This window comes from Rhineura floridana, chromosome 1, assembly GCF_030035675.1.
Source record: "Rhineura floridana isolate rRhiFlo1 chromosome 1, rRhiFlo1.hap2, whole genome shotgun sequence".
NCBI lineage: Eukaryota > Metazoa > Chordata > Lepidosauria > Squamata > Rhineuridae > Rhineura > Rhineura floridana.
Window position 1 is genome coordinate 198,145,400 of NC_084480.1, and position 23,163 is coordinate 198,168,562.

Sequence of the window (23,163 nt, forward strand, 5' to 3'; positions counted from 1 at the left end):
CACAGGACAACATGAATGTCACTTTTATTTTCATTTATGAACGCTAATAAAGCAATCAGGCACACTTATGTTTCATTGATTGACACAGAATGACAAGATGCATTATTCATGAGTAGGAAATGTGGGTTTGTTGGCTGTTTGTTACCTGTGCAATTGATTTCCATTTTCAAAATGAATAGAAATGCATATTTGTTGTTTATCACTGATAGAAATGCCAGAAAGTCTGGTAGCATACTTAATGAGGAATGTTTTTTCTGTTCATCATAAATGTGTTGCTTAGATTTTTTTTCTCATCCAAGTATTGTATAAGATAGTTCCTAACATAATTCTCTCAACAGCCCATCATATTGTAGTGTGACCAAGTAATAGAACCCAGAATGGGACTATATAAATAGGAGCAGACTTTACTGTCCATAGTTGGGTGACCACTGGAAGAAAGAACATTGAGTTCCCATTCCAGTGGTGTCCATGTCAGCCTGTTTTAATTTCTCTCAAATAACTGAACGGTTTTCATTTATTTCTATTGGGGACACTAAAGCACTCCACTGACTTCAGCCAATGTGGTGAGGGCAAAATCTGTCCAGCAGCCAGTGTGACGACTGAAAGAGATCCCATGGGAGGGTTAGTATGTTCCTTCCTTTTCTTATGGTGGTTGTGGAGTTGATCTATGTATGGGACATGCCTGGCACTTCCTGTACACCCCAAACTAGAAGTTGTGTTCAAGAGTGGAAAGAAGAGAAGGATACAATGTTGAGGATGGACTTCACTCACTTTTCCAAACCCCAAATATAGCTACCTATGAGCCTGCATTGGTGTAGGGGCATTCCTTACAGACCTCAGGGTCTGGAGGTTGAACTTGATTAGGGAAAATAGAGGGTAGGGTTAGCTTGGAAAAGTTGGCCCAGATCTCAGTCCAGTTCTGAATAAGGCAATGTCCCCTGTGGTGGATCTGAGGAGAGGTATGCTAAAGAATGGAGTTGAGGAAAGAAAGAAACCTTTCTCGCTTTTTTTCTTCTCCATATCAAAAATGGAAGAGTCTTTTGGCAGCAAATTTTACATTTTAAACAGGGAAGAGTTAGCACCCTCACTTTAAAATTGTGATTCAGCAACTAAAAGAGTTGGAGATAATTGTGGTCTCAGTGGTACAAAAGTGAAATTCCATTTCCTTAATCTATCAATACCAAGAGCCCTGAGCATTTTGGGGGATTCAGAAAGAGCAACAAAAATGCACATCCAGGCTGCTTTCACACATGGGGCTTATTGTGTCAGTTTTGTGGCTTAAAATGGGGGTGCTTCTGTCCCGATTTCTAAAATTCCTTTCATACTGCAGTACCTGTTGCATTTCACACAAATGTCTTTCACATTGCTGCAAGGAACAACATCTTGTTTTCGTCCCTCTCCCACTATATACACGCACACTGTAGTTCCCCCATAATTCACTGCTTAAGTTAGTGTCTGGACACAGGGGAGTGGGGCGGGGAGGAGGAAGGGGAAGCTGCTACCCTGTCCCGCACCTATGCTGGACTACTGGTACAATTTTTGTCAGGCAAAAAAAAAAGCAAGATGTGTGCCTAAAGAGTGGGAACACATTCTATGCGGGGATGCCTGTCATGAGAGTGGCTGCAGCTAGTGCAAAACTCCTGCGATTTTCCGGGTTTCCAAGCTTGCAAACGGATTATTTCTGGAATCATTTATCACAGAAATGAGCGCTACATTTCCACTGTATTCCACTAGAATTCCTTAACTACTTTTTATGTCATGTGAAAGATAAAATAAAATGTGCAAATTACTGGGTAAGAAATCGTCAGAATAACGGAATCAAGTGCAGTGTGAAAGCAGCCCGAGTATCTTTCAGCAGCATCTTCTACCTGGTATCACCACCCCTTTTGTTTCCCTAGACAGCAGACATCCTTGCCTTTGTTTTTTTTTTTTAAAGTATTCATTTTGGTTTTATAGAAAGTATTGATTTTTGTAATGTAGAGTGGTCTTGTCTACAATACTCACCGCTCTCTCTTAGCTGTTGGCCTGTCTTTGCATCTCACCCTCATGTTCCTGCTCAGCAGAGTGCCTACCTTCGCCTCAGAATGTGGGGTCCCTCTGCTGCCGCCTGGTCGATGCCCCACTATGAATGCCTGATCTCTCTCTTGCATTTAATCTACTACTGAAGATGTATTTCCCCATTCTTTGTTCGTCTTCTCTTCTTTAATAGACTTCAGCAACTTGACTAATTTTGTATCTTATTTCCTTTTATTAAAACTCATTTTTGGGGTTAAGTTTCCAAATCTTGGCTCAGTCTTCCATTCCTAGGAACCTTATGGGAATGTTTAAGTACCTAAGTTATGCACACTGTGCTCCTATTCATTTGGAATCTCTGCTAGTTTCTGAGCCAGCTCTTCTGGACTGAGATTAGCCTGTCATCTGGCAGGAATAGAGCCAGGAGCTGCAGATGGAAGAAGTTCCCTAGTACAAATTCCCCAGTCATCTGCTGTTCCTGAAGGGCAAGCTCCCTAAACAAGGAATAATATTCAAATTCAAATGTGTGTTAAGAGGTCCCTGAGCAGTTTGGAGAAACAATGGCCACAAACAGATTCTACTCCTCCCCCAAAATCTATATTGGTCATAATTTTAAATGTTAAGTTACCTAGACCCTTGTCTTTTGTAGGTGACAACAACAGCCACCTGGGGCCTTCTGCATAGGTGGCTGATACATGTTAATAATAACTGGATTTCCAGTTCTTGTTTTCAAATAGCAAATGGATGCATTCTGGAGTCTTGAAGACCTACATTTTTGTTTATTTCTCCCACTCTTTTCTTTGAGCTGCTTCAAACATTAAGGTTCTCACATGTACACTGAAAGTATTTCTGAGCAGGGCAAAGGCCTTGATAACAAGTAGTGCTGTGCCAACTTGTGTCTGCCATTTTCTTCCCCTGTGAAAGAGGCTTCCATTTTACTGCCTCTTTTTCAGGGCACTTTAGAATTTTGGTGTGTGCGTGGGCTGATGGTCAATGGAGGTCTGCATGTTTTTCTTTCTAGTAAGCATCCCTCCAGAACTCTGCTGCCTCCCTGGTTTCCCATGTTTTCTGATCTGAAAAAGGTCCATGGGAACAGTTGCCTTGTAATGTCTTCCACTGGAATTTAATTAAAGCACGGGGACCTGGGTAGGCTGTAGTGTTCAGACCACAGATGAGATGATTTTTGGAACAAAAAAAAGGGACACTCGCAAACACCACTGGGCTACCACATAAGTCAGATGGAGATGCACTGGCTATCTATTAGCTACTGGGCTAAGTTCAAGGTTCTAGTTTTGGTGTACAAGGCCCTATATCGCTTGGGACCAGGATACTGAAAGACCATCTTATTCCTTCTATACCCAGTGGAGCACTGCGCTCTGCAGGTGAGGGCCTTCTGCAGATACCATCTTATCAGGAGGTCCATTCTTCACAACATAGGAAATGAACCTTTAGTGTAGTGGCGCCTACCTATTGGAATTCCCTCCCCTTAAATATTAGACATGCACCATCTCTGTTATCTTTTCGGTGCTTACTGAAGACCTTCCTCTTTTAACAAGCCTTTTAAATTGAGACCTTATCCCAGTCTGTGTCTATGTTGGAATTGCTTTTTAATATGTTTTTAAACCTTTTCTTTTTTAAAAAGATGTTTTCAAAGCTTTTTAAAAAATGTTTTTAAAGAAGTTTTGTTTTAATATATTTTAAAGTCTGTTTTTATGATGTTTTAAAGTTTTTAGTGCTTTTGTTTGCTGCCCTGGGCTCCTACTGGGAGGAAGGGCAGGATATAAATCAAATAATAAATAAATAATGATAAAACCCTTCTTACCGCTCACATGGTAATTTCACCAAAAAATTCTCTCCTTTGTGATAATTTCTGAATGTAGTTTCTTTTCTCATTGATTGATTTCTGGCACAGCACTAATAACTAAATGGAAACTCCATGTTTAGAGGCAGCATTCTGATGAGTAAAAGGGCTTGTTGTCATCATGCCTGGCTTATGAGCTTCTTCCTCCCTCTCCCCCCAATCAGGCAACATAAGAATGTAAGAAAAGCCTACTGGATCAGTCCAGCATCCTCTTCTTACAGTGGTCAACCAGATGCCTATGGGAAGGCTGCAAGCAGGACCTAAGTGCAAGAGTACTCTCCCCTCATGTGGTTTCCAGCAACAGATATTTGGCAGCATGCTGCCTCAGACTGTGGAGGTAGAAGATAGCTATCATTGGTCATAGAATGATGAAAGACACTATCAGAAGACAAGGATTTCCCTGCCTTTTATTACTGTACCAAATTGCTTATCTCCCTGAAGAGGATACCAGGAGCTTTTCCCCCTCATTTCCCTTAAGGCCTTCTAATGCATCTGACAATGCTTGTGGTAGTTGGAATCAATGTCGAAAAGAACTGAAAGCATAGTTTAGTCTAGATGAGCAGTTACCTGTTAAAAGCTGGTTCTGAAAGTTCCTTAAAAAGTACATATTTTTGACCCAGGACCATTGTCAAGCAGAATGAGTGGCAGATCTATTATAAAATATCCACTATACAGCATCAAAAACTTAGGCAAAAATGCATCTCCTTTGTTCGCTACTGGTGAACAGCAATCTCATCAAAATATTGTGTCTGTCTTGAGCCAACAATATTTTTGGTCTTCAGATGTTTTTAATTTAATCTGTTGCTGAGCCCATTCCTGGCAGATGAATGAAAGACAGCATTGAAAGCTGTGTGGTAGTGAAGCAGCCCTATACAAAGCAGTCCCATTGGTGTGGCTTTGCCCTAGGTAGTCAAGGCAGCATATTGGTGTAGACTGGTTGAATGATCAACTACTTTGGGATGTAGCAAGTCAACCCACTTGTTTCTCTGTGTGTGTGCGTGTGTGACTGGGAGAGAAGAGAGAGTATGCACACATGTGAGCTTATCAGCGGTGGACAAACGAAAAACATTAAGTGTCATTAGGATGAGCTTGGTGTTGTCACTTAGAATAACTGAATGGTTTCTGGGGAGAAGCTTCTCGTATTATCATGTGTTGGGTATTGTCCTCCATGCTTGCTTCTGCATCTTTGTAGCACTTACTCAGCATGTCTATTCACAAATGGGCAGGTTATTGGAAAAGTCACCAAAAGAACCTATCTACCCTGCCGTGCAAACTTATATTTGCTTGATGCAAATTAACTACTATGGTTTGATAGGATGTTGAGAGCTCTGTTAGATATCTTTAACTCCACTCCCCATTTCCAACATTCCCTGTGGTGAGAGAATGTGTATTAAACCACTTTAAGGCTGTGGCACAGATATGGCCTGGGTCTCTAAGGCTCTCTCTTCAGATGGAAATGGATCCTGTAAAAGCTACCAAGAACTCTTTACTTCATAAGGAGGGGTGGTGGAGGATGCTAAATAGTCAACAGTGCAGTGACATTTTGCTCTCAAATTGGTATTTGTTTAAAAAGTGGAAACATAAGCGCAAATGTTGTTCAAACACTGATTATACCAGAGTTCCAATTTGTGCAAATTGATGAGTCATTTCCCCTCACTTTCCTTCCCCTTTTGCAGAAATCTGGGTTTTAGTCTTCTAAACATGACTTCTCCATCTTCTGAGCACCAAATGTATTCTGTCTCCAGTCAGATATCATTATTCATGATCAAATATTTGTGTATCTCCAGACAGCATTTGCACAGAGCACCTGCTGTAAGTCACATAACTTCAAAAGAAACTCTTGAATGGGTAGAAAAAATAATATCCCACATGTGGGTTTCTATACTTCATCTCTGCAGTTCTTCCTCCTGTGTTTCTTCCTGTGTGCACATTTTTATAAATGTCAGGTTGGCAGTACAGCATCTCCCTTATGCTTATTAGATCCTAATTTTTATATTAGCTCTAATTCCCCACAGCCTCATGCTTTGGGATAATTCTGATATTCTGTGAGTGTCTCTCTCTGACCATGTTTTCATTTCCAGTGAGATGTTGCCAGTGCACAAGACCATATATTGGGGTTTGGTAGAATCACTAGAAATAAATGAGAACATGGCATAATGGCCTAAGTTCCACTGAAAGTAAATAGCATATGTTTCAATATCTCCATAGAATACCTTTTTATGTGTTATGGCATACCAGGTTACTTTTAGAACATTTTAAAAGATCATTTAATTTATATTAGCTCCTAATTTTTAACACCCTGCACAAGCTGATCTTCAGAGGAAATTGTTACTAGTAGCTAATAGTAGCAATGTGACATGTGAGCCAGAAAATCCCAGGTTTAGTTTTCTCCTCAGCCATCACCTCATTAGATTGTCTTAGGACAGGGTTAGCCAGCCTGATGTTGTCCAGATGCTGCTGCAATACAACTGCAATAAGACTCAGTCAGCATAGCCAATGGTCAGGGATGATGGGATTTGAGGTCCAACAACCTCTGGAGTGCATCACATTGGCTGTCCCACCTTAGCACATTTTACTATATCTCAGCCTCAGGTCTACACCTACTATATGGGAGAACTCTTGACCATCCTGTAAGAGATTGTTTTGAGGGTTATTGGCAATGGGTTGTAGCCACCTGTGGTCTACTCTGAGTAGATCCATTAAGATCAATGGACCTAAGTTATTAATCCATTAATTTCAAAGGGTCTCCTAAGTATGACTAACATTGGATACAGCCCTGAACAACTTCGGTCCGGAGTACCTTGGGGACTGCCTCCATTACTGAGATCATCTGCAAGAGTGGTGCTGAGTGTTACCTTAGTTGGCAAGGCTATTTAACATCAACATGAATTCAAGCATTCAGTGTCATCAGGCCAGTTATCTGGAAAGCTTTAACATAGGGATTCAGCAGACACGCCTGCTGAAAACCTTTCTGTTCTGACAGGCTTATGCAGGCAGTTAAGAAGATGTCTCTCTGAAATAGTTGAACTTGTTTTGACTATATTTTTAATGGCTTTTATTATATGGTTTTTATTTGTTGCAAATGGCTTTGATGTTTTTGAAATGAACTAGTGGCATACAACTATGTTTATAAATAAATAAATAATACATAAAAAACCCAATGTATGCAAAATGATTAAAAATGCTATACATCATTAACTTATCTTCATTAAGGAAATGTGGAAGTGGGGGAACACGGAACACAAATACACAATCTTCACCATCAGGCATTACCAAAACTTTATAAGAGTAGGAAGTTACAGACAATTACATGGTAGATACAGGTCATCTAATAACTATACCACTAAAAAGGTAGTAAAGTTGACAACATAGAAGCATCCACTGTTTATGAATGAAATAATCTTAACTGGCAGAACCTGAGAACCAAGAGACACTGCTATCAGATCTACATTTCTTTGATTCATGTTGGTGAATTTCATTTTCTTATACTTGCCCTCAATTCTGCCATGAGGTCTTGGTGATATTACCATTTGTGACAACAAAAGTAGCTTTCATATAAACTGGATGGACCACTCAATGTATCACTCTGGCCTATTTCAAGGCAGACAACCCTGTTTCAACTCAAGACATCACTGCCTGGCATATTGTACAATATTTTAAATAATGGTGATACTACATTATGAATGAGTCATACTACTTTCAAATACAGCCTGGAATATGCTAAAAGAGGATATTGTGGAATCTCCTTTGGAGGCTTTTGGGTGGGCATCTGCAAGGGATTTGTTAAATATATAATAGTCATTAGTTTGTCTTGGAAATGGGGGGTTGAATTTGGTTCCGTTTGCATTTCAGTGTGAATTTGCACTCCTTGAAACTATATGTGAACCAAAATGCAGTCCTTCAACATTTGCACTGCTCCGGATTTTGTGATACAGTTCTCCAGTCAAAAGATCCATGCAAAAATGTGTGCATATTAGGGGAAAGTGTGCATAGAAATGCATGCATTTGTGGAAATAGCATACAGAAATACATGCTAAGCTTGCAAAATGTACACTTTAGGCAAAAGTGCACACAAACGTGTATATTAGGAGAAACGTACAGTAAAATTCTGATGAATTATCATGAGGACTTTTTAAAAACTGATGCAGAAATGTGGTGAATTGAACTAAAGACTGGCAAAATGAGAAACAGAGAAACTGAGATTGACAGATTAGTTTTGCAGGGCACAGGTGTACATAATCCCATTGTGTATCTGCCAGCACCATGCTTCTAGCTGTATGAAAGACTGGGATTCATAACTGCTATGCCAGATTTTGTTAAATTTCTTTCTCTGCCTCTCACAAACTGATCTAATTTACTTCTAATTTACTCCTCTCTTCCCTGGGTAACCAATTAAGTATGTTACATTGCTTTTGGAAACTTAGTCAGGTTGACGAGGGCATCCACATTCCAATAACCCAGCTGTTATCCTGAAATCATTGGCATTTTATTGCTTGCTCATAATGGTCAATGAAGCTGGCAAAAATTTTCCAACTTTCGGCCTTGAAAATATGGCTCAAAAAGAACTGTGTAGGATTTATTTTGCCCTTGATTGGTCTCCCTTCTTAAATTTGTGTTGCCTACTCTCTCTTGCCAAAATAATACGCACTACAGACTCTCTTTTGTCACTTTGACTAAATCCAGATTTACTACCTTGTTTTACTCAAATCTAGGGGAGAAAGGAAAAATGCCAAATAAATCTCAAACCATTCCCAGTTTTATGTACAGTATTGCCATATGGGACTAATATATTCTGCCTTGTTTAAAATTAAGATTGCTTATTCTAGCCTTGATGTACTTGCTGCTGTTTTTATGATTATCTGACTATATGGAATGCATGTTTCTGTGTAAAGTTTCATGTTATTGCTAACAAAACTCGCCAATAACCAATCTCATCCTTGAATCCCTGTTCTTTGGTTGTCAATACCCATGGCACAAAAACAACCTAGTCCATACCTTAATGTCGATATGACATTATGCTGATCCTGAGAAACTGATCCGCATGTGGAAGCAAACTGCTGCCCGTGCATTAGGAACCACCACTGGAAATCATAATGAAAAAGTTGCTTGTTACATTCAATAGGATGCACATCATTGTCCATATGTGGATGGGAAGATGCATTCACATGTACATCCCATTGAAAGTACACAGTGTCTATAGAAAATTCCCATATTTGGATGAATGTCTGATTTACAGTTGTGGTTCTTTTTGTATATAAGTATTTTATTTAACTTTGTTTTTACAGATAAAAGAATAACAAACATAATAGAGACAGAAATAATATTCCCAATGACCCCCCACACACACACACACACAGAGGTGTGGAAGCCTGCTTTGGACTGGGGAAGTGTTGTGTTTCATTTATAGTAACGTGGTTTTTTTTAAAAAAAGTTCCAAAATCTGCCATACTTGCCATTTGCAGTAATAGTGAGCAAATATCATTAGAACCAAGTATAGCCATTGTGCCTAAAAGAACAGTATTCAAAGTTTCACCATAAATGCTGCTGCTCCTCCCTCTCCCAAGTTCTGTCATGAAGACCTAGATTATGTTCTGTGCACAAACACTTTTGGAGATAATCCCACCCCAATACCCAACTTCATCAGCAGTCAGGTATTCTCCTTATTGTCCAAACTCAGCCGGTGCAAATGAAAATGATCCCAAACAAGTCCCCTGTTCATTTCTATCCTGAGCCATTATTTAAAACCGCTTGCCAGAGGATGAATGACTCCAGTGCACAGACTGCCCATACAATTGCAGAGGATATTGATTCCCTTTACAGTCCACATCCATCATTCTTTGCTCAAGACCTGGATGTTCTGGGAAACTGGAGTGATGCCATCATGTAGTTTCTTGCATGTGTCATTGAAAAGAAAAAAGAAAAGAAAACTGGTGGCAGGAGAATTGTCAGCTCATTGCCCTTTCAGATGACTCAGACTCTTGAAAAGCATATGTTTTGACTAGGATATTTTCATGCCTTCCTGACTCTGTTCGACTATTCTTCTGTTCAAAAATGGCTCAGTAACCTAGGGTGAGGTTGGGATCTGGTTTGGTGACTTTACCTTTAATGCAAACATCCACATATGTGATCAGGATGTCTGCAGAAGAGCTCTGTGGTGCTTGAAAGCTTGACACGTCAAAATGACAAGAAGTATTTTGCCTTTTCTGTTTCAAGATCAATGTGAGGAATACTCCAGTACAAATCAACTGTGTGTCAGTTCCCCCACCCCCTTTGTTCCAACATTGCATTAAATACTCATTTTCCTTATTTGCCCTTTGAAATGCATCCATCTGCTGTGCTGTACAAATTAATGTTTTCAATCCGCTCCTTGTCTATCCTTTTTTCTTGAGTTCTACACGAATCTTTAAAAAAAAAAGGGGGGGGTCAAAACAACAGAGGCTGCACTGAGCAGGGATTTAACATTTCTTTCCTGGAAAGGAGAGGAAATGGTCCCCATAGAGAAATATTGAATGGAAGAAATAAAAGTGTGTGAATTAAACAGAAGAAAACAACAACAACCCTGCTGTGCTGAATACAGCACCCTTTCGGCTGGCTAACTTACCATCTGTCAAAGGGATAGGGAGGGGGGAATAGAAACACACCTTTCAACTTTCAGCAATGCATGACAGCCTTCTCTGTGCCATCTACTTTACCGTTCTCAGTCGTATATCTTTATTTCTTTCCTTACTCCCCCCCACACACCTCCAAAAAGGAAGGTGAAGCCAAGCATGATATTCAGAAATACAACCTCCAATATCCCTGGAAATGAAAGTCTGTTTGTGAATCCAAGGCTAATAGAAGAAAACAACTCACCTTCTCTCCCCAGTGAAAGTGAAGGTAGCTTTGCTTAGTGCTGTGCTGGTCCGCAGCTGCTCTAGTGCCTTCTATCCTCTCCACTGCCTGTTAAACAGTTAGCTCCAGGGATGCCTTTCTGTACTCAGGGCTTTCTCTCCCACTCTCTCTCTCTCCCTCTGTGTGTGTCTCTCTGCATCACTTTTAACTTAGGCAGCTTGGAAACCGAAGCCAAAGGTACCCTCTATCTGATTGGTTTCTGTTCCGCACCCCCTGATTAATAAGAAACGTCCCTCACGCATGGAGAGCTCTTGCTGCTGCTGAGGCTGCAGTCAGTGCTCAGTGTGAGGAGGGTTCGGGAATGAGTGGGGAAGATCTGGAGAGGATGTGCGTGTTTGAGAATGGGGGGGACGGGACTTTGGCTGTGCCAAGCACACACTACACAGTGATTTGCAAGTGAATGAAGGAGGAGGGCACAGAGAGGAGAGCTCTGATAAGGGCTCACCTTATAGAAGAAAAAGGTTCTGTGCCTGAAGTCTCACTCACCCAGTCTGATTTAATCTGTTCAGCCCTCTTCCTGGAAAAAGAAGGGGCAGTCATGGCTGCAGCCTGTACATCAGCTGGACATAACATTTTTATTACCCTGACCCCCCCTTTCATTGTGATTCAATGCCAACTGGGAATGCCGTATTGACTCATGCAACGCATGTGTTGAGAAACCAACACACAAAAGGAAAGATGACGCTTCTCACTTACCCTTGTTACCGCCCTCCCTGCCACCCTAAAAAAGGCAAGCAGCTTTCGACAGGATGACACAGGCATATGCTTTTGAGGGGAAATCCTTCCCCCAAATGCTCTCGGCGCCACAATATTGGGATGACTCTGCCAAATGTGGTAGCTTTGTGGCTGCAGTTTGTGGCCCACCTGTCCTGCTCCACATCTGTACATGAGGGCTTTATGTGTGTACTAACTAGACCCACAAAATCCAACATGTGTCTGCCTGATTTCTGGGTTCAGTTTCCAGATTTTATGTGGGGAATCTGGCAGGCTTAGGGGTGAGACAGGCTTTCAGAGTGGGTGGGACATGCATGATCCTGCTAACCCTGCCACAACTACCTGGTAATCAGAAATGGCCCATTAAGAGTGCTTCACATACCATAGCTATTACCATTGTATGGCCTTTTAGTAAAAGGTGCCACTCAACCAACTGAAGGTTAATCGAATATCTGTCTTTCTGGTGTAGAGCCTTGATTTATCTTTTGCAGCTGTCAAAATGCTTGAAAGTGAGTGTGAGAGAGAAAATGGAAGTGGGATAGTTTCATCCCAAATTAGGCCAGACTTAGTTATGCCTGTTATAAAAGGGGGGGGGGGGTTAAGTCAGCCTGAGAAGGATGGCATCCCACTTCAAGCAGCTAGCAAACAAATCATATTTGGGGCACAATTGCTGTATAATTCTCTGATTAATTATAGACACAGACCAGAAAGAGACAAGATCCACCCATCCTTATTATTCATTCTTTGCCCCCTGTTCTGTCTAAGCAGCAGGATCTTATGAACTATGGAGGTTAAAAATAAGAGAAGTAGTGGCCTTTGGCTGCATAAAAATTATTAATCCTTTGTTTCTAACCATACAGTGGTACCGAAGGACTATTATCATTGCAACATATTTTACAAGCATTGTATGTTCCAACCAGACCCCTGAGGTTTTTTGGGGGGGAGGCGGAATGCCTCTTTAAAGCTTGTGTGTGCATGTTTCGGTAAATGCTTGTATTAACAGACACTATAAGATTACTAAACTGTGCAGGTTCTTTGGAATACTGAAGGGAAACAGTAGGTTATACGAAGGATTTTCAAACTTTCTACCTTCCAGGAGCTCTTTCCCTATCAATGTACTTTCTGAAGAACTTCGTTCCATAGTCCATCATAGGGATGGGTGAGAATTTCAGTTCAGTTTGCATTTCAACCAGAATTTATCATGTTTGCCATTTCCTAAACAATATGAGAACCGCAACACAGCCATCCTTCGAAATTCACATTTATTAGAATTTTGGGATGTAGTTCGCCAACTAAATAACATTTACAAAAATGAATATATTAGGGGAAAGTGTGCATAAAAATGAACACTTGAGTGAAAATAACATGCAAAAAGGCATGAAATGATGAGAAATGGCTAGCAAAAATGTGTACCTTTGTCAAAACTGCCTACAAAAAATGTGTTTATTTGGAGAAATTCGCACTAAAATGATGGAGAATTTTCATGAGGATTTTTTTTTAAAAAAAATCACAGATCACTGTAGAAAAGTAGAGAACTGAATTTAACCCTGGAAAAATGAGAAACTGAGACCAAAACAGACAGATCTTTCCACGCCTAGTCTGCCATGGAATCCCTGCACATTGCAAAAGATTTTGGAACATTCTTGGGTGCACATTCATTCCACTTGACACAGCCTGTGCGCCTATCATTATACATCATCATCATATTCGTATGCCACCTTTTCACAAAAGATTGTGCTCAAAGTGGCTTACAAACAAAGTGAACAGCAATTACAGGGTCAATTTCATAATAACAAAAATAATCAAACAAACAAAAATCACAGCAAACAACTCCTTTTCAATACTATAAATATAACCACATTCCATCTGCTAGCAAGCAACATTACGCTTCCTGGCAATAAAGCAAACATAACAAGGGAATTTGTGTTTCAACTTTGCTCCTAGAAACACCCCGCCCATGCTGTTATGCATGGAGCACCTTACAACACAACTAAGGCTCCTCTGCAGCCGGGCATGCTAGGGGAAGAGCTATAAAGACCATAACTATTTTCATAAAACAAAGTAAAATCAAATAATAACAGGCAAGTTGCTGTCTTTCAGAAAAGCTTGCCTGCTCTTGTTGACAATCTTGTGCTTCCGAAGACCCCGAGGGCTCCCTGGAATGCAGTCTGAAAGCTTTACAGCATCCTAAAGTTTGTTCATGGTTCATGGTGGACCATGAAAAGCTGGGATATTATTCAAAAGAAGCACAATTCATGCCTTAATACTACACACCCAATTTGCGCAGAGCTTCTCTCTCTGTGGGAGACAGCAGCAGGCAATTATGGTTGATGTGATGGAAATTTGGGCAAATTAAGAAGATCCATTTTGGAAATCAACAAGGCACAGAGTGATGTAGTAAGAAGGAGCCTACTAGTGGGGCCTGTAGCTCCAGGATCATCCAGTGTTTGGGAACACTATTTTAATGTTTTGCCTAGTTTTTTGATCATGCAGGGACAGGAAGGGAGGCCCTTAATGGAATCCACAAGACCCCAATTTTGGCCAGATCATGTCCCCATATTTTTCTAAAGATAGTAACTTCAGGGACCAGTGCAAAACGGCTCCCATTAATTGAAACGCTTATTTTGCTTAAAGTTCCAAACCATTTAAGGCTAGTCTTGTGTGCAATTCTGTTTAAACTTCTATAGCTGATATGCGAGGCAGAGGATATATTGGCTTCTCATTTAAAAATGTGCAGTTGGGGAGGCTTGCAATCAAAACAATTAATTACATTTGTGCTAAAACCTGAAAGGTGTGAAGAGTTAGGCTTTGGCATTTATTTTCAGGTGATCACAGTACCGGGAATGGGATGGGGAAGTGTTGCTGATGTCTCCACTTTATTTATAAAGAAGCATTTTTAAAAGGAATAAAATGAAGGTGCCTTGTTCTGGGGGCAGGAAAGCAAATTCTGGAACCAGCACTAATGCACAGCCCTCTATAGTCAGCCCACATAAAGAGTCAGAACAAAAGGAGATGTCTTGAGCAAGGTTCCTGTCCTTTCTGTTTTCAGGTGTACTGCAGGGCTCTTAACGCCCCGACCAAACTGTGCCAGAATACCAAGATAAGCATCACCAAAAGCCTAGAGAAGAGTAGATGTATTCAGGAAGTAGTGTAGTGGCAAATTCAGAAGTGGAGGGTCCTTTCATGATAGACACAGCCACACCCTCTTCCATTCTTTTCTTCCTTTTTTTTCTTTTTTGCTGTTTGGTGAATGAGTTCTTTGGTGATGCAGACATTCCTAGAAGCCAATAAGCATGAAAGGTGAGAGTGTTAGCTGCTGAGAAGAGTCTTCTTAGTGGCTGACTCACCTCCTTTCATTCTGATTTCTACTCCTTTGACAATTGTGTAGAAGAGGGACTTCCAGGAGGTGTAGCTTGTCATGCATTTAATAAATATGCATGAGCCCAGTCCACTCTTGCACCTGGCCACGCTACCTTTCTTGAATTAACTCAAGGCAGTATGCATGGCTCTCTCTCTCTGTCTCTCTCTCTCTCTCTCTCTCTCTCACACACACACACACACACACACACACACACACACACACACACACACACACACACACACACTCACTCACTCACTCACTCACTCACTCACTCACTCACTCACTCACTCACTCACTCACTCACTCACTCACTCACTCACTCACTCACTCACCCACTCACCCACTCACCCACTCACCCACTCACCCACTCACCCACCTTCAGGACAAGCCTGGGAGGTAGGTTAAGCTGAGAGATAGTGAGTGGTCCAGTGTTACCCAGTGAGCTTCATAGCCAACAGAAAAATTGAACCACTGCATCATATTGACCAGGTTACCTGAAAGATCATCTTACCCCTTATATACCCAGTTGATCCTACACTCTGCAGGTGAGGATCACCTGCAGATACCATCTTATCAGGAGGTCTGTTCCGTGTAACATAGGAAGAGGACCTTTAGTGTTGTAGCACTGACACTTTGGAATTCCATCCCCTTAAATATTAGGCAGGCACCATCTGTTTTCTTTTCAGTGCCTACTGAAGTCCTTCCTCTTTCAACAAGCCTTTTAAGTAGATATCTTATCCCAGTCTGTGTTGGAATTGCTTTTTAAAATGTTTAAAGCTGTTCTTTTTTTTTCCTTTTAAAGATTTGTTAAAGATGTTTTAATATGTTTTTTAAGATGTTTGTTTTAATATGTTTTAAAGTATTTTGTTTTTAAGATGTTTTAGAGTTTTTCAGTGTTTTTGTTTGCCGCCCAGGGGTCCTTCTGGAAGGAAGGGTGGGATATAAATTTAATAAATAAGTAATAAATAAATTGGCTCTTGGGTGGCCATCTACGTACCTATGAACATCCCCCCTTCCAGAGCCCATAGGATGAAGTATCTACAAATGCAAAGCAAATATGGGATGTGTTTTACTCCCTGCTAGGTTCATATGAGACTTCCCATAAACATTTGGTTGACCACTGTGGGAACATAATGATAGAGTTGATAGCCTTTGTCTGGTTCTACATCAGCTGCTTGGCCCATCTAGACCAGCGCTGTGTTCTCCAGTTAGCAATGGCTAACCAAGGTCTTTCTGAGATGCTGTTAACTGGAGATGACAGAGACTGAGTCAGGGAACTTGTGCATGCAAAGAATTATCACTGAGCTGGATATTTGCCAGAAAAGCAAGGGAGCAAGCCATTTTCCTCTTAGTGTGTATGTGTGTTTCAAGTTGTACACCATAAGTGAATATGCAACTTTTGTACTGGGCTCATTTCTAGACCCACAAAAAATGGATATGATCTGCCCCAAACCGACTTGAGTGGCCAGGCACAAAAGCGGACAGAGAGCTCCTGCCGCTTAAACAGTGACAAGCTGACCTGCTGAAATTCCCTCTTTTATTAAAACATCTTCTCAGGGTTCTACCTTATTTTTGTTTCAAGAGCTGGCTATTCTACAAACAAACCCCACCTATACTGGGGATTAAGTAGAAAGGCTTCCTGACTGCCAAGCATATTTAAACCCTGACACCGCTCACTTTTAAAATTAGTCACTGCTTTTGGCCAAAGCCCCAGCTGAAGTTGCACAGGAATCATATAAACAGGAAGAAGTGGTCAGGTCTATTGGTGCAATATATAAACCCTGGTGTAAAACAAATAGTGTTTGTATTAGATGTCAGAATGCCTGCTTCTTCTCATATATATTTAATGGTATTTTAAAATATACATCACAATAACTGCTGTATAGGGAGAAAGGAAAAATTGCCTTGTACATTGCATTTTATTCTTGTGAAAGTAAGGGCAATTTTATGGCATCTCTCTTCCTTTGATGCCAAAAAAAAGGATACACAGTATGCCATAAAGGCAATAAGTGTGGATCAAAAATACAAAAAACGGGGGGGGGGACAGTGCAGTTTTGCTGCAGTTTCAGTGAAGACCAGCAGGAACAAAATGTGTGTGAGTGGTATAAGCTACTGAAGGAGACCCCATCAGGTATGGGGTAAAATATCAAAAGCTTGGTAGAATGCTTTCATTCAGATCCAAAGTCTATACCACTTTTGCTAAGTTTTCTACAGATTATCATCATCATCATTATTAGCCTATTTATTTTGCACCACTTTCAGATCAATCATGCCTCTGGAGTGGCTTAACACACCCGTATAAAATACACCCAGTAAATCTACAATCTAGGGCTGCCGTCTGTAAGAGTGCACTGTAGATCAAACAAGAACACGAAGATGCAGAAAGCTATCCACACTGCTAAAATCAATTAAAATAATGTATTAGAGTTGACTAGTTGGAGAAAATGCTCTTTTCATTGGGGGGGCAGAAGGTTGGGGAAAAATAGCATTGCATGTGAGACAGAAGTTCCATATTAAAGACTGTGTGCTTGATAGCCTAATTCACATGATCTTTCAGAAAAGAATATCATACAAATAAAGTCATCATGCATATTGGAAATTGGGGCAAACAACTGGATGGCTGGAACTTTGCAGGAGTTCTGACAGTTGGTACAGAGAGAATCACAAACCAGAAACTGCTGCTGCCCAATGGAGGGCTTCAGTACTATCAGGTGTAGGGTTGCCAGGCTCAGGGCCTGAGAATGATTCTGTATCTTTAAGAGAAGAGACAATTCAGCCAAGTGCAGGGGTTCTTGCAACACTGTAATGGGGAAAACCACAAGGTGGAATTCTCCCTTCCCCCTGCACAACTTTTAAAGATACAGAAGACTTCTTGGTTGCCAGGCCCGGCCTCCAAGAGGTCTTCTGTATCTTTAAAAGTTGTGCAGGGGGGAGGGAGAATTCCACCTTGTGGTTTTTCCCATTACAGTGTTGCAAGAAAACCTGCACTTGGCTGAATTGTCTCTTCTCTTAAAGATACAGAATCATTCTCAGGCCCTGAGCCTGGCAACCCTAAGGTGCCACCATTTCCTAGCTGGCCTGGTGATGGCTGAAACAAGGCCTCGAGGCTAGTAAAATTCTAGGTCTTTGAGAGAATGCTAACCTGGCTTCTCAGCCACTTGTGATCTGGATTGTAGGCACTGATATTTTGGAAAACCCAAAGGATGTACATGGGGTGCAGGGCTGGACCCAGACAGGCTGGGCCCCTTGGGCATAAGCCTGCACCGCAACTCCCCTTCCGCGATTTGTGGCAGGATCACTGCCGCGGATCACATGCCGAGAGCTCCGGAGCCCCCACCATTCTCTTGTTGCAACCTACCTTTCTCTGCTGTTGTGCAGTTGCATGCGCAGCACTGCCCTTAACCAAGATGGCAGCCAAAGTTTCTCAAAGGGGCTGAAGCCTCTGCTGCCATCTTGGCTCATGGCACACGCGTGCATGCATCCCTGCCGTGAAGCACAGAAGGGGAGCGGAGGGCCCCCTCAGGGTCCCACATGGCTGCTCTTTGGAGCCGGCCCTGATGGGGTGCAGTGGGATGAATGCTCTGAGTTGTGCCTTGCCTACTGCAGAACTGGGGTCTGGATTCTGGCTACTATAATCAAAGACACATATTTGCAGTCCTAGCGGCTTAAGGGCCAGTTATTTTCCTTCATCCGCTGTAGTAGGTTCATTTTGTTGATAATCTGTGTTTTAATCTGCAGTGTGAAGTCTTGTGGTATAGAAGTCTGTAGTTAAAGCTGTATGAAGATACAACCTAGGAGGTAGTTGAGAGGCCCTAAAAGCCTGCAGTGTCAGTAAACAACCCATAACAAAAAGAAAAGGACTGGTGATTATCAGAGAAAAAAAAGGCATACACATTTGGCAGCAAGATAGCAAAATTACTGTTCTAACTGCTGGAGCTGTAGGACAAATTAAGAACCCCAATCACCAAGCAAAACAATCTTCATTATTAAGATATTGCTGTCCCACAAAGTAGTGCTATAGTGGTGAAACAATCAGCTACAATTCCCCCCCTTAATGTTTTCCACATTTCCCCAGCCGTTACTGGGCATTTTTCAGAAACAAAGCAGCAACTATTTCCACAGTCTTGTAACAGATCTGCCCATTTTCCCTCCATTAAGTCTACATACTTTCCAACACAAAGGAAAGAGTTACCAATATTAAATATTTTGACAGGGAGTTTTGGTTCCCAAATCTGAATAACAGGGTTTTGCCACAAAGCTTGTGTGAGAATTTTGTCCAATTTGCTTGTTACCAGGAAACTATCTTCATTATGTGTATATAAGAATGGTTCCATTAGTGTGCTGATTGTTAATACCCTGATTTCTATTGTCTCCACTCAAGCCAAGTCAACCATAGAACTGAAACTGCCGCACAAAAGAAGTTTTCCGGTAATGGTGCAGCCGAGTGGCTAGAGAAAACAAAACAATAAGAACTGATCAATTGGTGTCACCTGAACTCTCATAGCTCAAAGTCTTTTTCAAAATGTCCATTCCATGACTCCTTCCTGAAACGTTTTTTTTATTATGAACAAGTTAGGATTTGTGTATTGATCTATTTGGCAAACAAGGTATCAGTCTGGATGTCTGTGCACACTGCTCATGTATCTGTGCATTCCTTAGTACAATGGTGGTGATAACCTGTGGCCCTCTGTATGTTGTTGGAGTCCAACTCCCATCACCCCCAGCCAGCATGGCCAATGGTCAAGGATGGTGAGGGATATATCCCAGTAACATCTGGAGGGCCACATATTAGCCACCCCTGCTTTTGTACATATATTTGAACCCAGATCCTAAGCACAATTACTCGGAAATGAATGTCACTGATCAATGGAACTTCCTTGTTTCCAGGCAAGTAGGACTGAAGCCTTAATTTTAACAGTGCAGCATGACATTAGTGAGAGCCAATCTGTATGTGACATTAGTCATGTAGCTCCATCCTGTCCGCTTTAAAAAAAGTCAGCATGGGGGAGCTGCTGTGGACCCTAGTGTAGGGGTGGAGGTCTTTAAATCTTTGTCCCCAGAGTGCACACGTGCACACACACACACACATACACAAAATGCCTCGGACAAAATACAGCCTTGTGGCATTCAACAGCAACTGCCATGAAGTAGAGCAGAAGTCCACCAATGCCACTTTCTGGCATCGACCCTGCAAGTAGGAATGGAAACATCATGACACCGTGCTCCCAGCTCCCATCCCATAGAGTCTGTCTGGTAAGATACCATGGTTGATGATATCAAAAGCTGCAGAGCAATCCAGGGGAATCAACAGGGTCATACTACTGCTGTCTATCTCCCAAAGAAGTCATTCATCAGGGTGACCAAACCCCAGCCTAAAACTAGGTTGGAATGGGTCCAAATCATCCATTTCCTCTAATATCTTCTGAAGCTGGCCATCAAACTCTCAAGCACCTTGCCCAGGAAGGCAATATTGGCCTGGATGGGAGTTGTCATAAACCTTTAGGTCCAGGGAGATCACTACCAGCTCTTTGAAGGCTGCAGGCACCACCTTCTAACAGTGCAAGGCAGATGCCACTCCCTGGACCCACCCAGTTAACTCTCCCCACTCCCTGCTAGGCAAAATCACATCGTTATCATTTGCTGCCATAGTTGGGAAAGTGGGGTGGGTTGCTGCAATCCTTCAGGAAGATGTGTAGACAAATCAAGATAATGTCTTAATGTTTGGGGAAAACAAACACATGCTTTAATTGGCCTCTGTCCCACATACTCCACACTTAATCCCAAAGTTCTCTCTGAAAAGTGACAAATAATCATTAGTCCCTCCCCACCTCTCACTCTATATTTGGCTTTACATGGAGCTTATACCTCCATCACTAGATACTCTGCCTTGGAAATTCTTCCTCCCCTCCCCTCCCCTGTCCTGTCATCTTCCCACAATTTAAATAAAACAAACACATTGAAGAGGGACATTTTTATTGCACCTTTCTACCTCCTTCAATGTCTTTGTTCTCATCCCTGATCCTCTGTGGACCAATATCAGGATGGTCAGATGCAAGGGTACTGGAGGAATTTGATTTCTCTGAGTTCAGTGCAAACGACCGGATCCTCACTTCTTGGACTAAGGCACAGATCTGAATGTAATCATCCCTTGCATTTTGCACTTATCCAAACTTTACAATATGTCCTCAGCTTTTAAAAAAAGAAGTAGAAAAATGCATTAAAATCCTATGTTAGGATACACTACATTTAGAAATGTACATTTACATAAAATACAGATTTAAATATGCATTAAAAACCCACACAACTGATTAATATGGAAATGGGATAAAACGGAGCTTGTAATAATCACTTGCAAAATTGACACAAACCAAAATAGAATGATCTACCCATCGCTAATCAGAAGATTATACTAGAATTTTTGGACTCCGGGAAACATAGGAAGCTACATTATGTTGAGTCAGAGCATTGGTCCATCTAGTTTAGTCTTGTCTACACTGACTGGCAGCACTATCTAGGATTACAGTTTGTGTCAATTACTCAGTGGAAAGAGAAAATCCCTGTTCAAAGGCATGCTGTGTTTTATTGCTTTACTTCACATGGGGTTGTGTTTGCGCTCAAATTAAGTTCCATTTTTCTGCTTACTATCAAAAGAGAAGCTACAATAGCTATGGTCACTTCACTCAATTTTGTGGAAGCACATATTTCTGCCGCTTTCAAATGTAAAATGCACCCACATTTACAGCTCTTAATGTGTTGATTTCTTTTTTTAAGGGATACAGGAAGTCAAAATAGCATAATGCTTCTTCCCTGTTGTGTTTATGCAGAAGGTTTTCTGTTCGTTTTCTTGCCTCTCTGAATTTATGGCAATTTTAAAAGTAGATATTTTTATGAGGAAGTTGAGCATCAGAACACAGGGAATCTGTGCAAATAAAGACAAAATATTTTTAAAAACCTGCCAAAAAACTGGTTGATTTTAAATGGTCACCTCATCCCATTCTGAAATTAATATCATTATAAACACACACGTGCATGCACACACATACACATTATGTAATCCCTTAATTTATGAATTATTATTTGTTCATGCATTGTAGGTATGAAGGGGTATTCACTAATAATCAAAAAACCTTGCAGTTTAAGAATGTACCTATAGCCAACAGATATTTCTATCAAACTTTAAAAAGCAGGGAAATTGGGCAGCTATAGTGAATGCACCAGGGGAGCAGGAGACCTGACCTCCTCTGTGAGATATTGTACTGCCCTACAAATCTGACAAAACGCAAGCACAATTTGGGTTGATCTTTCACAGTCCAATCCACTTCCTGTGTAGCTTGGAAGAATTTGGTAACAGGTGCAAGGAGTGGGGAGGAAGAGTGGAGGGCAGGTTTGATTTTTGAGTTCAGTGGGATTTACTCCTGTGCAATCATGCTTAGGATAGGTGAAACTGACCTGAGGGAAGGGCAGGGAGGGGAGGAGGGCAGGAAGAGGAGGGGGAGGGGAGGGGGTGGGCACTGGTCAGAGGGGAAGTCCCTTTCCTTTCTAAAAGGAAAACATTGTGAACAGTATCATTCTTTGTCAGGGTTTCCCCCACTTTTTATTCTATAGCAGGCACATGTAGTCTCCCACACAAATTTAAACCAAACCTGTCCCTGGTCACATCCACACCAGAACTTTATTTCACTTTAGACAGTCATGGCTTCTCCCAAAGAATCCTGGGAATTGTAGTTTATGAAGGGTGCTGAGAGTTGCTAGGAGATACCCTGTTCCCCTCACAGAGCTTCAAACAGAGCTGCTAACTGTTAAACCACTCTGGCTACTGGAGTTCTGTCAGGGGAAAAGGAGTCTTCTCTCAGCACCCTTCACAAACTACACTTCCCAGGATTCTTTGAGGGAAGCCATGACTGTCTAGAGTGTAATAAAGGTCTGGTGTGGGTCTGGCCTCCTGATTAGCCAAGCCCAGCAGCTGTGAGTCTGGCTTTTAGAACACTGACAGTTGGTTCTTACTGAGCATGCCCGGGCTTATCATTGAGTTCAATGCTAAATTTCTTGAATTAATTAAAAATCAGCCAGGCATTTTTAATTGGGGCAAGGTCAGTAATAGGATTACAGGTACTCTGTGCACATGGCTGATTTTTTAATGAATTTCAACAGATTATGAAAACTCTGACAGAAAAAAGTCCAAAAGTGGTCTGGTTTTTCCCTCTCTTTTTACATTTTGAACTCTCAAATCTCTCTGTTTTGTATATTACCATGAAAATTGAGAGGGTTGTCAAGCAAGGTTTTCTGAGTTCAGGACTATAAGTTTGGTAAGGTTTTGTTTTGA

At 41.3% G+C, this 23,163-nt stretch overlaps 1 protein-coding gene across 1 annotated transcript in view; it reads right to left on the minus strand.

The window, feature by feature from the left end:
• CDH9 (cadherin 9) overlaps window positions 1-11,008 on the minus strand; it is a 200,761-nt gene extending 189,753 nt beyond the window's left edge. Inside the window, exon 1 of the mRNA XM_061589995.1 lies at window positions 10,727-11,008. The gene's annotated coding sequence lies outside the window, so the exon portion shown is untranslated. The remainder of the gene's footprint in view (window positions 1-10,726) is intronic.
• Window positions 11,009-23,163: the final 12,155 nt, after the last annotated feature.